General features: G+C 34.2%; 1 long non-coding RNA gene across 1 annotated transcript; it reads right to left on the bottom strand.

Annotated features, from left to right (window-relative positions):
* Positions 1–1,081: 1,081 nt before the first annotated feature.
* LOC108361032 (uncharacterized) lies at positions 1,082–10,963 on the bottom strand. Its single transcript, XR_001847225.1, has 3 exons — positions 10,821–10,963; positions 6,200–6,205; positions 1,082–1,108 (listed from the first exon to the last, which is right to left on the bottom strand). It is a non-coding gene; the product is annotated as an uncharacterized LOC108361032 (long non-coding RNA).
* Between the last annotated feature and the right edge of the window lie 1,340 nt (positions 10,964–12,303).

Here is a 12,303-nt window from a genome sequence, read left to right as displayed (position 1 = left end):
GATAGGCTTATTCATTAAGTAAATACATGTATAAAAAAGTACTTTAATAACTGCCTGACTATCACAAAAGTTAGCTACTGTATGCGGGTTGAGAGATCCGATCGATCAGCCACCTTGCAGCTTCGTTGAGTGCTGTTCAGCTTGAAAAATACAATTTGGAATAATCAGTGTAAATGGCCTTATCATCGGGATACAGGATCTCTTCCCAATCGCGTCTACAAAAATCATTATTTGGAGTCTTAAATATTGAACTGCAACTTGTCTGTAATTTTCCAGATAAGTCCACAGGTGAAAAGTAAAGAAGGGTCTATAGGGCCATTGTCAGTGTTACGGGTAGCGCCCCTTCGATCTTCATGTGCGCATTTTTTAGAAGCAGACAATCCAGAATGCCACCTTATTTGTTATAAGATTAACTATTTGCGTCACTATTACTTAATGCAATACTCTAAATAATACTTAAAGTTGTCGCATCAGAATTATGTAAGAAAAATATTCATATGGATATTAGCGTGATCATTATGCTCCTAAAACAATCTATGTGAAAGATGACAATTTTTGGTCAATATCTTAGGCTCGCCCAAGTACATCAAAGTTCAATGTGCTCAAAAAATAAAAATTAAAAAATACGTTAATGAACCATATTTTTGCTAGTACCAATCACAAGTCGAACAAAGCGGATTTTCGGCCCACACTAACGGCTGTTATAAGTTACTAAGGTAATATCGTCCTATTTTAGTTTTAAATCCTAATACATATTTACATATGTATAAATTTGTAAAATGTTGAAAATGTCGAGTATCCTACTTTGATATATCACGCGAAATAAGAGGAATTTACTCAAATGATATTTATTGCTCAATGAAAAACAAACATAAATTTTCAAAGACTGCAATTACAGCGGAATTATTGGAGATATAATTTTTTGCATATGGCGCAGGTGTTTATGGCGAAAAGTAAAAAAAAAAACTGTGGCGTTAGTCCATTAGAAGCGTACCCGATGCAGCAATACGCATACTCATTTAAACATGCATATGTTTATGTGTGTATGTTTGCATAGCTACTATGTATATGTATGGCCTTATGTACATACATACCTACATATGTGTATCTATATGCACAATAGGTCGGTCCAACTTTTCGAAGGTACTAAAATTTTGGGTGCCACGTATTTTTAGTTGTCTTGCAGCTCAAATCTTAGAATGTAGAAATGTTTAAATACTGTTAATGTTTTCGCCTTAATTTTGTTAAATAATTATCTTTAAATTCTTAAGAAAAATGAAACGATGAGAGGAAAAGTACCTAGCAAAGATAAATTGTTCGGAAGTCGAATGAACTGTACAACTTTTTATTTAAATTTGAACCACTCTAATGAACGTACATATACGCATACATACTTACTAGGGATGGTAATTTTTTCGCTTTTTACGATCCCGGGATTATGCCCGGGATTTAGATATTCATTAATTTTCAACAACTTAAATCAAAAAAATTGCTTCTATATTATTTCAGAAGCTCTCCTACCGTAAAATAAATAATAAATAAATGGGTTTGAAACCTAACTTTTTTATTTAAAGTGGCGTTTTTATTTTTTCTCTCTGACGTCAGGATTTATTTTAAAGGACTTTGTAATATTAAAGATATGATTAATTCCAAAAATTATTTAAAAAATTCAATGCAATGTAGAATAAAAATATGGGTACCGAATGAAAGCAGAATTTCTTTAGAATTAAAAAAAAAAATCAAATATTTTGAATTCACAAGGACGAATTCGACGATGTTATCGAGTCCTTAACATATAATTTTTTCAAAAATAAAATTTGCAAAGTTTCAAGGATAAAATTTTAAAAGGACATCTTCAATACTTACCCGTCCTTATGCACCAAAAAATTTAATCTGTTTAAATTCTACAGAATTTTCTCTTTACTGTGGTACCTGGTACCTATACTTTTTCTCTAAGTACATTTCACTGAATGCCATTTTTAAATTACTGACGTCAGAGAGAAAAACTAAAAACGCAATTTTACTATATTTGACCCATGGTTTTCGTTATATGTATGCATATTGAGCTAGACATTTATAAAAAAATTGTAATTATTAAAAAAATAAAAGAAGTATAGCCAACACAGGTCAAGAAACGAGTTTCTATTATTGCCATCAGTCCAAATTACAAATCCCAAAAGTCCATGCCAAGAATCCCGGGATTTTCGGAACCTAGAAACGGCCGGGATCCCGGGACTAACATTCCTAATACTTACCTACAGAATTCAAAATTAGTTTACCTACACACATAGATACCACGCCTGATATGTAAAAGTAAGGAAATACGTGTTCTGAATGTTTCTAATCATTTGCAAAATACCATATATTTCACTAATACTAATAAAAAACAAAACATTGCATTTTACTCAGCCAGATGGGCATGCATATGGCACGAGTAAAAATTGATGATTTCAATATGCCAGTCAATCAGCAGTTATTGAAGTATGAACATAAGTATGTATGTGCGAAAATGAAAAGCATGCGATGCAAATCTGCAATTATTTTTCAAATTTGCACTACAAGCACCATTTTGTGAAATGATTTTTTGATAAATGATAATTCGATTGGTATGCAAAGCGGCGGTTCATGGCAGGCAGCATGGCTGGGGAGGACTGCTGTAGTTACTACTCAGGACAAAAAATAAAAAATAAAAATAATTCTAATAATAAACAACGAGGATATAAATTTATGGCCTTATTCATAAAAAATAAAGTAGGTTTAAAGAGCTTTATAAAATGACGATTTCATACATTTTTCACTTTATAAACCTTTTTTAAAGCGACTTTATTTTTAATGAATAAGGCCTTTAAGCTTTAAAAGCTACCAACTCGTGCAAACCTGCAATCACTTGGGAGCTTTGTGGAATTTCTGAATATTTATTAAACATATTAAATTCTGCAGGAAATGTAGGCCTAGAGTTTTGAGCCTACATTCTTGCAGATAAAGTGTTAAACTGTCTTCTTCGAACTCGCGTCCTTTTAGGTATTTTCCCTGTTTATGCTTAACAGAGCTGTGGGGTGGCTTTGGTTATCCTATACCATCAAGCATAGCTTCAACACTGTTTAGTTTTCGCGTGGCAAATTTTTGGTTACTCTGTTATTAATTTCTCTGAGCGAGACATCCATGTCCAGCGCGTGGGACACATTTAGTGTAGAGGCATACCTCTAATTTTTTTACCCGAGCGCACTTGTGCACAAGGGTATTATAACTTTGTTCACATAACGGTTATTTGTAACAGGCAAAACGAATCGAGATAGATATAGACAAATGTATACATAAATGATCAGGATGAAAAGATAAATCGATTAAGCGGTGACTGTCTGTCCGTTCGTCCGTCCGTCCGTCTGTGCACACGATAACTCGAGTAAAAATTAAGATATCTTAACGAAACTTGGTACGTGTAATTCTATCGGGCGTAGGACGGATAGCATTGAAAATGGGCAAAATCGGACAATAACCACGCTTACCTCCCACACTGAGAAAAGAGTTTAGTTACATCAACTAATTATGTTTTCTTCAACACATGATTTAGTTACAATTACATTATTTGGCTATAGTTACCAAATGATGTGTTGAGAGAAATTTATTTAGCTGACTTTTATCTAAGTGCATATAACGGTAATTTTCAGAAATACGAAAACTGCGATATTTTAGTAACTACTAAAGATTATTCACTCAAAATTGATATTTAGAACAACTTCTAGACGAAAAATAAGAATATTATAAATTTTTGAAAAAAGGGCGTAACCACGCCCACTTATGCCTACATGTGTATATCTTGGCAACCGCTGCACCGATTTCTTCCAAACTTGGCCTTGGTACAGCATACCAAATGGCCGAAAATTTTTAAAATCGGACAATAACCACGCCCACATCCCATATAACGGTAATTTAGAGAAATACAAAATCTTCGATAAATCAGTAAATATTGAAGCTAATTTATTCAAAATTGATGCTTGCAANAATCGGACAATAACCACGCCCACATTCCATATAAGGGTAATTTAGAGATATACGAAATTTTCGATAAATCAGTAAATATTAAAGCTGATTTATTCACAATTGACGCTTGCAACAATTCTTTACCAAGAAATACGTTTATGATAAAATTTTGGAAAATGGGTGTGGCACCGCCCACTTATGATCACATATATGTAACTCGGTAATCGTTCTACCAATTTGTACCAAACTCGGTATGGGTATTGTGCTTGCCACATAAAAGCAAAACGTTCAAAATTATTGAAATCGGACTAAAATTACGGCCGCTTTACATATAACGGCAAATTTTAGAAATGCTTGAAACTTCAATATTTCGAAATTTAAGGACGCTAATTTACTCAAAATTGATACACCCCGGCTTAGCCTATGTAGCGGTAGCTTTCTTACTTGTTTTTCTATTAATTTTATTTTTGTCGAAGATGTTATGGTTTTTTTCCCTATATAAATAATTTATGTTTATTCGTTAAATGGGTGCAAATAAGACGAAAAAATTCTAAAAAATCAACGTCAATTTTTAGCCATTCGAAACTTGCACTTTATTCTACTAGAATTCAATGGGCTGCAAAACTACATACTCAGAATATTTTTGGGAAATATAATTAAAAAAAAATCGCAATTTTTACGAAAGCTTGTGGATTTTTTAAAAATATTGCACAAAGTTTAAAACTTGGATTTACGCGCTTTTTGTTAAATAAAAATGTTTTGTTTATAAAAAAATATCCAAAATTAAATAAGGAAAAATAGTAATATGGGTATTCATCGAAACGCGTAAATTCCTCGTAACCGCGTAAACCTCGTAAATAAAGCGATTTTCCTTACAAAATTAATTAAGTTTACGAGGTTTACATGGTTGCTAGGCATTTACGCGTTTAGATGAGTTGCCCTAATATTTTGAAACGTGTCAAAATCTGGTGTGGAAAATGTAGGGAACTGTAGGGAAAATCTCAAATTTTGAAATTACACAAAAAAAAAAAAATGCCGAAACACGTAAACTTAATTTTTGGTCGTAGATGTTGGATCTGTATACCGTTTCTCGAGATCAGGTCATTTCCCAAAGATATTTTCATTTTTATAAAAAAAACAGACTAACAATAAAAAAATTAAAAAATTAATTTTTCTTTGAATTCATTTGTATTAAAGCCTGTTCTTTTGCCAAAAAATCTTACTAGCTACTAACGATGAAAATCGGTGGATATATAAACTACTTTTGAATGTTCTAAAGAAAATGTGTAATAATTTTGTTTTTTTTTATGAAACAGAATCCGGAAATAATGTTACTCATACGCCAAATCGTACATAGCCGTAGTCGTACATACTCGTACATGGCGTATGAGTAACATTTTCCATATTATTTTTTTCATTCGCAATTGAAAAAAAAAACCACCTGATCTATAAAAACGGTATATATGCAGATCCGCAATCTACGACTCAAAAATAAGTTATCGTGTCTCGTCGGCAAACTCAGGAAATTTGGCATTGGCGAAGTTTAAAAGTCTCACAGCACGTAATTCTTCCTCATACCATTACCAGCCCAACCATGTATGTATGTATGCATGTAAGTGATGAAGAGTGAAATATTCTTTCCGAAGATCGTGAAAGGAATGGTCCGTGGGGACTCTCTAAATTGACATGTAAAGGCATACATATGTATATATGTATGTGAGTATATGCACTTCTCTACACTCAGTTGTATTTAGGCTCGCCAATGCATTGGCACTTGTGTCACGATTTTATATGTATCATATGCATGTTAACAGTCATAATAAATATATTTTTAGTTTGCTTCTACTGAATTGTTGTCAATAAATTGTCAAATTTTATGGCTACTGTAATAATTGCCAAATTGAAAATAGTTCAGCTGCAGGCAGAAACCTTGCAAAATATTCAATCCAACAGATGAGAATATGTGCATAAAAGCTTTTGAATGCATACATATGTTTAAGTAAATATTTGTGTATTTATTCTCAATCCCAGTGGGAAAATGGGGAATGCATTACCTTTTTATACGACGAAAAGATTAACGACTAAGTTATATAGGCATATGTAGCAGCGGTGTGTAAGGCGAGACATTACTTTCCACATTACCAAACATTCCATTTTCCTGCTAGGATGTTGTGGATTTTTCGAGCTTTTTGACTCGGGCTGAGATTGAGAATTTTACATTTCGCTATGATGTCGAACTGTGGCAACGGCTGTAAAGTTTTATGCAGGCCCTCAGACAAACTACAATTACATACTCGTAAAATATTCATTGTCCATAAATAATTTTCATATTCCCAACAGGCTTTATTTTTGTTAATCCTATTTTATATTAAGTACATATACATACATACATATGTACGTATATGGCAAAACGGTATGTACCAATATTGCTGTAATCTCAAGGACAACAAATTAAGAAAACGTATACAATATATAATACCTACATATTTCACTTAAAATTAAATATACATACATACATACTTATTTATGTATGCCTACAGAGAAAAAAATTAGTGATGAAAAAAATTATAAGAAAGGATATTAACAAAATAATCATTTAATTAATTTGGTCGGCATACTTCAATTAGCAAACTACATATAAGGGGTATTCTCTGAGTCTTGCAAAGCCCTTGCATGGGGCACAGATTGCACGGATTGCACGGTTAAAACCGGTCTTCGTATGGGACAGCTTTGCAAACTGTGCAATCCGTGCACCGTGCAAGGGCTTTGCAAGACTCAGAGAATACCCCTATAGTAAAAGCAACGAATTGCATCCCTATAAGTTTAACTTCTACATTTCACTGGAAAAGTAAAAGATAGACTTATCTATATATATAAAAATGAAATGTTTTTCGTATGACCGCGATGCCTGACCAAACGGCTGAACCGATTTCAATTCTGTAAAAAGTACTTTCTTGGACCTTCTGTGTGGAAGGTTTTTCGATTTAAAAAAATTTTAATTTTTTTGTTGTCGCCGAAAAATGAAGAATGCCGAGACGTCACGATTTCACAATTTCATAGAGTTTTCCGTATATTGAATGTCACTAAACTACTACACCGCTGGACCGATTTCGTTCATATTTAGAACGTATATCAGTACCATGAAAAGAAATATTTCTACCAAAAATTTGCGCGCTAGATGGCGCTGGGGTCAGGATATTCCTAAAAATTGCATTTACTTGCCGACTTGGCTCATATTTTGAACATAAGTTAGCCAATTGATAAGGAATATTAGGACTAAAAAATTACACGATAGGAGGCGCTTGGGTCGGGATATTCTCAAAAATTACTTTACGCTAAGAGAAGGATAGATATCTCCTATATATTTCTGGAAGTATGTACTTGTATATGTATGTGCCAGGTTGCAGCCTAAACGGACAGACAGAATCGAACGAAATTTGGACAGAGTATTGCCATGACACCTGGGCCTATATTAGGGAGAAAAAAATCAGAATTCGACAAGGGGGCGTGGCACCTCCTATAGGCGCGAAATTTTTTATCAGCTATAACTTCGGAACCATAAGCCCCACGAACTTAAAATTTGGTGTGCAAGCACAGCTACGGTAGGTGCTTATAGTAAGGTATGCATATATATATGAGCTTGTAAAAGGGGGCGTGGCATCTCCTATAGGCGCGAAATTTTTTATCAGCTATAACTTCGGAACCATAAGCCCCACGAACTTAAAATTTGGTGTGCAAGCACAGCTACGGTAGGTGCTTATAGTAAGGTATGCATATATATATGAGCTTGTAAAAGGGGGCGTGGCATCTCCTATAGGCGCGAAATTTTTTATCAGCTATAACTTCGGAACCATAAGCCCCACGAACTTGAAATTTGGTGTGCAAGCACAGCTACGGTAGGTGCTTATAGTAAGGTATGCATATATATATATGAGTTTGTAAAAGGGGGCGTCGCACATGCTATAGGCGTGGAATTTTCATCAGGTATTACTTCGGAACCATAAGCCCCATGAACTTGAAATTTGGTATACAGGCATATCTACGGAAGGTGCCTATAGGAAGGTATATATGAAGGAGTTTGTAAAATAAGGCGTGGCCCGCCACATCCCGCAGTAGTGGAATTATTTATCAGCTATAAATTCGAAAGCATAAGTCACATGAACTTTAAATTTAGTATGCAGGCTTAGCTATGGTAGGTGCTTATAGTAGGCTATAAATAAATGAGTTTGTAAAAGGGGGCGTGGCACATCCCATAGGCGTGGAATTTTTTATCAGCTATAACTTCGGAATCATAAGCCCCATGAGCTTGAAATTTGCTATGCAGGTATAGAAATGGTGGGCGCTTATAAAAAGATATATATAAAATAAATATGTAAAAGGAGGCGTCGCAAATCCCCATAGGCGTGGAAGTTTTTATCAGCTAAGTATAACTTTAAAATCATAAGTCAATGAAATTGAAATTTCGTATGCAGAGATACTTATTTTTGGTAGGTGTTTATAGTAAGATATATATTAATGGGTTTATAAAGGGGGACGTGTCATATCCCATAGGCGTGGAATTTTTAACCAGCCATAAATTGGGAACTATAAGTCACATGAACCTGAAATTTGGTATGCAGGCATATGTATGGGAGATGATTAGAATAAAGTATATATAAATGTGTTTGTAAAAGGGGGATAAATATGTATTCAACTATTAGACAACTCGGATATTTAAAACTGTGTTTTTTGAAACCTTACAGTCTTTAGACCATCTTGAAATGGAAAGATTAAATCATTTTATTGATCCCGCGATGCTGTTAAACGAAACATGTGCATGTATAATGAATAAATCTTTTTCTGAAATAAGCATTCTACAGGAAAAATGCAGCTATACTAAGTGCCGGTTACTCAATGTTTGGTTAACACTAATCTCCGGTTAAACATGTTATCGACGTTACCGGCTCCCTGTTCTATGCATGAAGTCGAAGAGGTCGACAACGATGTTTAACCGCAGATTAGTGAGGTCGTAAACGCTATAACGGGCGCAGGCTTGGGACGTGCATAGGCCACAAATGCGGGAAGCTCCGGAAACTCCGTTAGTATTATACCATGATCATAACTGGTATTTGACTACTTATTTAGAATATTCATTTGAATTGCCGCACCGCTTGCGACCTGTTTGGCATACAGGTCTACCGGAAGAAAATTCCGTAGGGCATACAGTGCCTTGGATGGTGTTATTCGCATCGCACCAGTTATGAGTGTGGACGTAAGCCTTTGAACTTAATCCATTTTTGTAAGTTTACCTCTTTCCCAAGAGTGTTACCCACCATACCACTATACCGTGATAGAGAATTGGTCTAACTGCTGCTGTTATAGCCAGTGTATTATTTTGGGTTCCATCCCCAACTTTTCCCTATTGCGTGTTTCATGAAGTATAATTGATTTAAAAAAACTCAACATATGTGCATACAGTATCGGTCATATTATCAGCATCCCTATTTCGTGATATTGTTTGCCACTTATGTTTATTTATTTTAAAAAATTTTCAATTCAAATGCAGTTCATTCTCTAAAAAGACCAAAGTTTAAACCTTTGTAGAAAACATTCAATTGAATTCAACAAATTTTCAGACGAATTTTACTCTTTTCTCTGAATTGTAAAAATTTAAATTAAGTGCACAGTTTTATAGCCCATTAAATTTTAGCGTTATAATTACAAGTTTCAAGTGAATAAAAGAGGCGGAAACCCTGCTACATGTGCTTTCGAAATAAAGCCCTTTCAATTTTTACCCGATAATATTCTAAATGTTCAGTTCAAATCAAACGTTTCTTAACAACCTTTCCTTTGGCACCCTTATTCTAATTTTTCATACATACATATAAATACATATGTACATACTAGGGATGTTAATTTTTTCACTTTTTACGATCCCGGGATTTAGATATTCATTACTTTTCAACTTAAATCAAGAAAATTGCGTCTATATCGTACTTTATGGTACAAAAAGTTAATAATAAATAAATGGGTTTGAAGCCTACTTGTTTATTTAAAGAGGCGTATCACATTTCACTGAATTTTTTAAAATAATTTTTGAATTACTGACGTCAGAGAGAAAAACTAAAAACGCAATTTTATTACATTTGTTCCATGGTTTCCCGAATATATAGATTTTTGTGAGTAATAATTTACTATCGCACGGTGTTATATGTATAATGAGCTAGACATTTATAAAAAATTGTATTTATTAAATAAAAAAACAGAAATATAGTAAATACTGGTCAAGAAAAGTAGTTTCTATTATTGTCATCAGTGCAAATAACAAATCCCGAAAATCCCGGGATTTTTAGTACCGCAAAAAGGCCGGGGTACCGGGATTCCTAGTACATACATACATTTCAGGTTCGCTAATATCTGATTTAAGTTCCTTTTTTCAAAATATTTCTAAACAACCGCCTTTTTGAGCCTCTTACGTCTTAGGCCCATATTGTAATATAAATTTCAAATAAATATTTCCCTTCATTTAAATTTATTGTTTTAAACAGGTGGTAGCACTCCTCCGTGAGTATGGAATTGATTTTAGATATCTCCATACCAAGTTCCAGTACTCTACCACAAATACTTCCAGAGATATGCAGTATGAAAAATTCTGTTTGTATGGAAGTTGCCACGCTGTCCTTACTTTTAAGTTATTCTAAATAACACCGGTATGCAAAATTGTATGGCGATCGATTGAGTAGTGAAAGCATGGTTGTATGTGTTACACCTGTATTTTTTTATACACTGCTATAATGAGTATACTGCTTTCTAGTGAAGTTGACACTGAAATGATTATTTCTCTATTTTAATATATGTACATATCGTCGTTTAAAGTACAAAACCGCGTATCGTCATTCTGCAAAGCCGCGTAAGTGACATTGGCTGTCAAAAATTGGATTTGCTCACACAAGCTCTTGGCTCGTTCCTTATCCATTCGTCCTGAAATATAGTAGCCAGAAATGCGATTGCTTTATAAAAAAGAGAACGAGAAATATGCGTGTTTTTACGCTCTAGAAAATAATTTCTAAAACTTCACATACGCGGTTTTGCATTTTGCTGATGATGTATGTCTGTTAGTCTAAAAAGTGTGCTGTTTGCGAGAGTTGCTAAGATAAAAAAATCCATATGCTTACGTATTTATGTAAATATACTATATTCCAATAGGTATATGCAGGCGTGTATGTGGATTAGGTAAAAATCAGAGATATAAATACTTCGTTTTAAATGTGAAGCTCCATGAAAGGTATATCAACCACGCATTTTTTAATGTATTTATTTAGTTTCTTTATTTGTTTTGCCGCTGAAAAAATGAGTGTGTATAGCTATAAGCAATGTGTACACATAGAAAAACTTACGTACATACATAATGCACTTTATATGTACAGTCGTAAGTTCGAAACCAACGCTTGTCCAAATCGGGATATGCCAACTACAACCAAATAGGGCGAAACAGCCTTCAATTGGCATACATATTCGTTGGCGTATCGACTTCAATCGGCGACTAGTTATACATGCGGCAAGCAAACGCAAACATTTTAAAAGTGAAAAACAACTGCGAAAGGTTTTGACTGAATTGAGTGGCTGGCGGCCCGTGCGCTGGATGGACGACATTGAGGAGCGATACGACAAAAAAAAAACAGCCCACTTGACTGCGGACCTATAAAGAGCCCACGAAAGATGGTGACATAAGAATTTCCAATGTGAAAAGCCCACGCAGAAAAAAAGGTCTTAGTGAAATTTTAAACAATATGGTACGTATGTATGTACATTAGGGTGGTCCTTAAAAAATAAAAAATGAACGATTTTTTCAGTCTCACCCCCTCAATCGGTAAAACCGCGGCCACCGATATCACATATAAATTTTGGCCCCGATTGGAGATACCTCTCTGGACCCAAAAATTAAGAATATTTTTTCTCATCTAATACTTACTCTAATAAGTACTTATCGATACTACTAAAGTCGAGGATATCATATATAAATTTTGGTCCCGATTGGAGTCGGTTATGACTTCTTCATAGAGTAATGTGAACTTTGACTCCTGTGCAACACGTCTTAACCGAGTTCAATCTTGACAAAAATTTATATGTGATATCTTCGACTATAGCAGCATCGATATAGGGGATGTGCAAATTAGCTTTCTATATTTAAGGACCACCCTAATGCGCATACATACCTGCATACATACATTTATGAAGTTTAACTGTACGATTAAATGAAAAAATAATAAATTTGAACCAAAAAAATTTTTTTTAAATAGAGTATAGCACAATGAAATAAACCGATAAGGCGCCACTAAGATG

This window comes from Rhagoletis zephyria, unplaced genomic scaffold, assembly GCF_001687245.7.
Source record: "Rhagoletis zephyria isolate East Lansing unplaced genomic scaffold, Rhagoletis_zephyria_1.1 Rzeph_scaffold_00687, whole genome shotgun sequence".
Taxonomy (NCBI): Eukaryota; Metazoa; Arthropoda; class Insecta; order Diptera; family Tephritidae; genus Rhagoletis; species Rhagoletis zephyria.
This window is presented reverse-complemented; position numbering and strand designations above follow the sequence as displayed.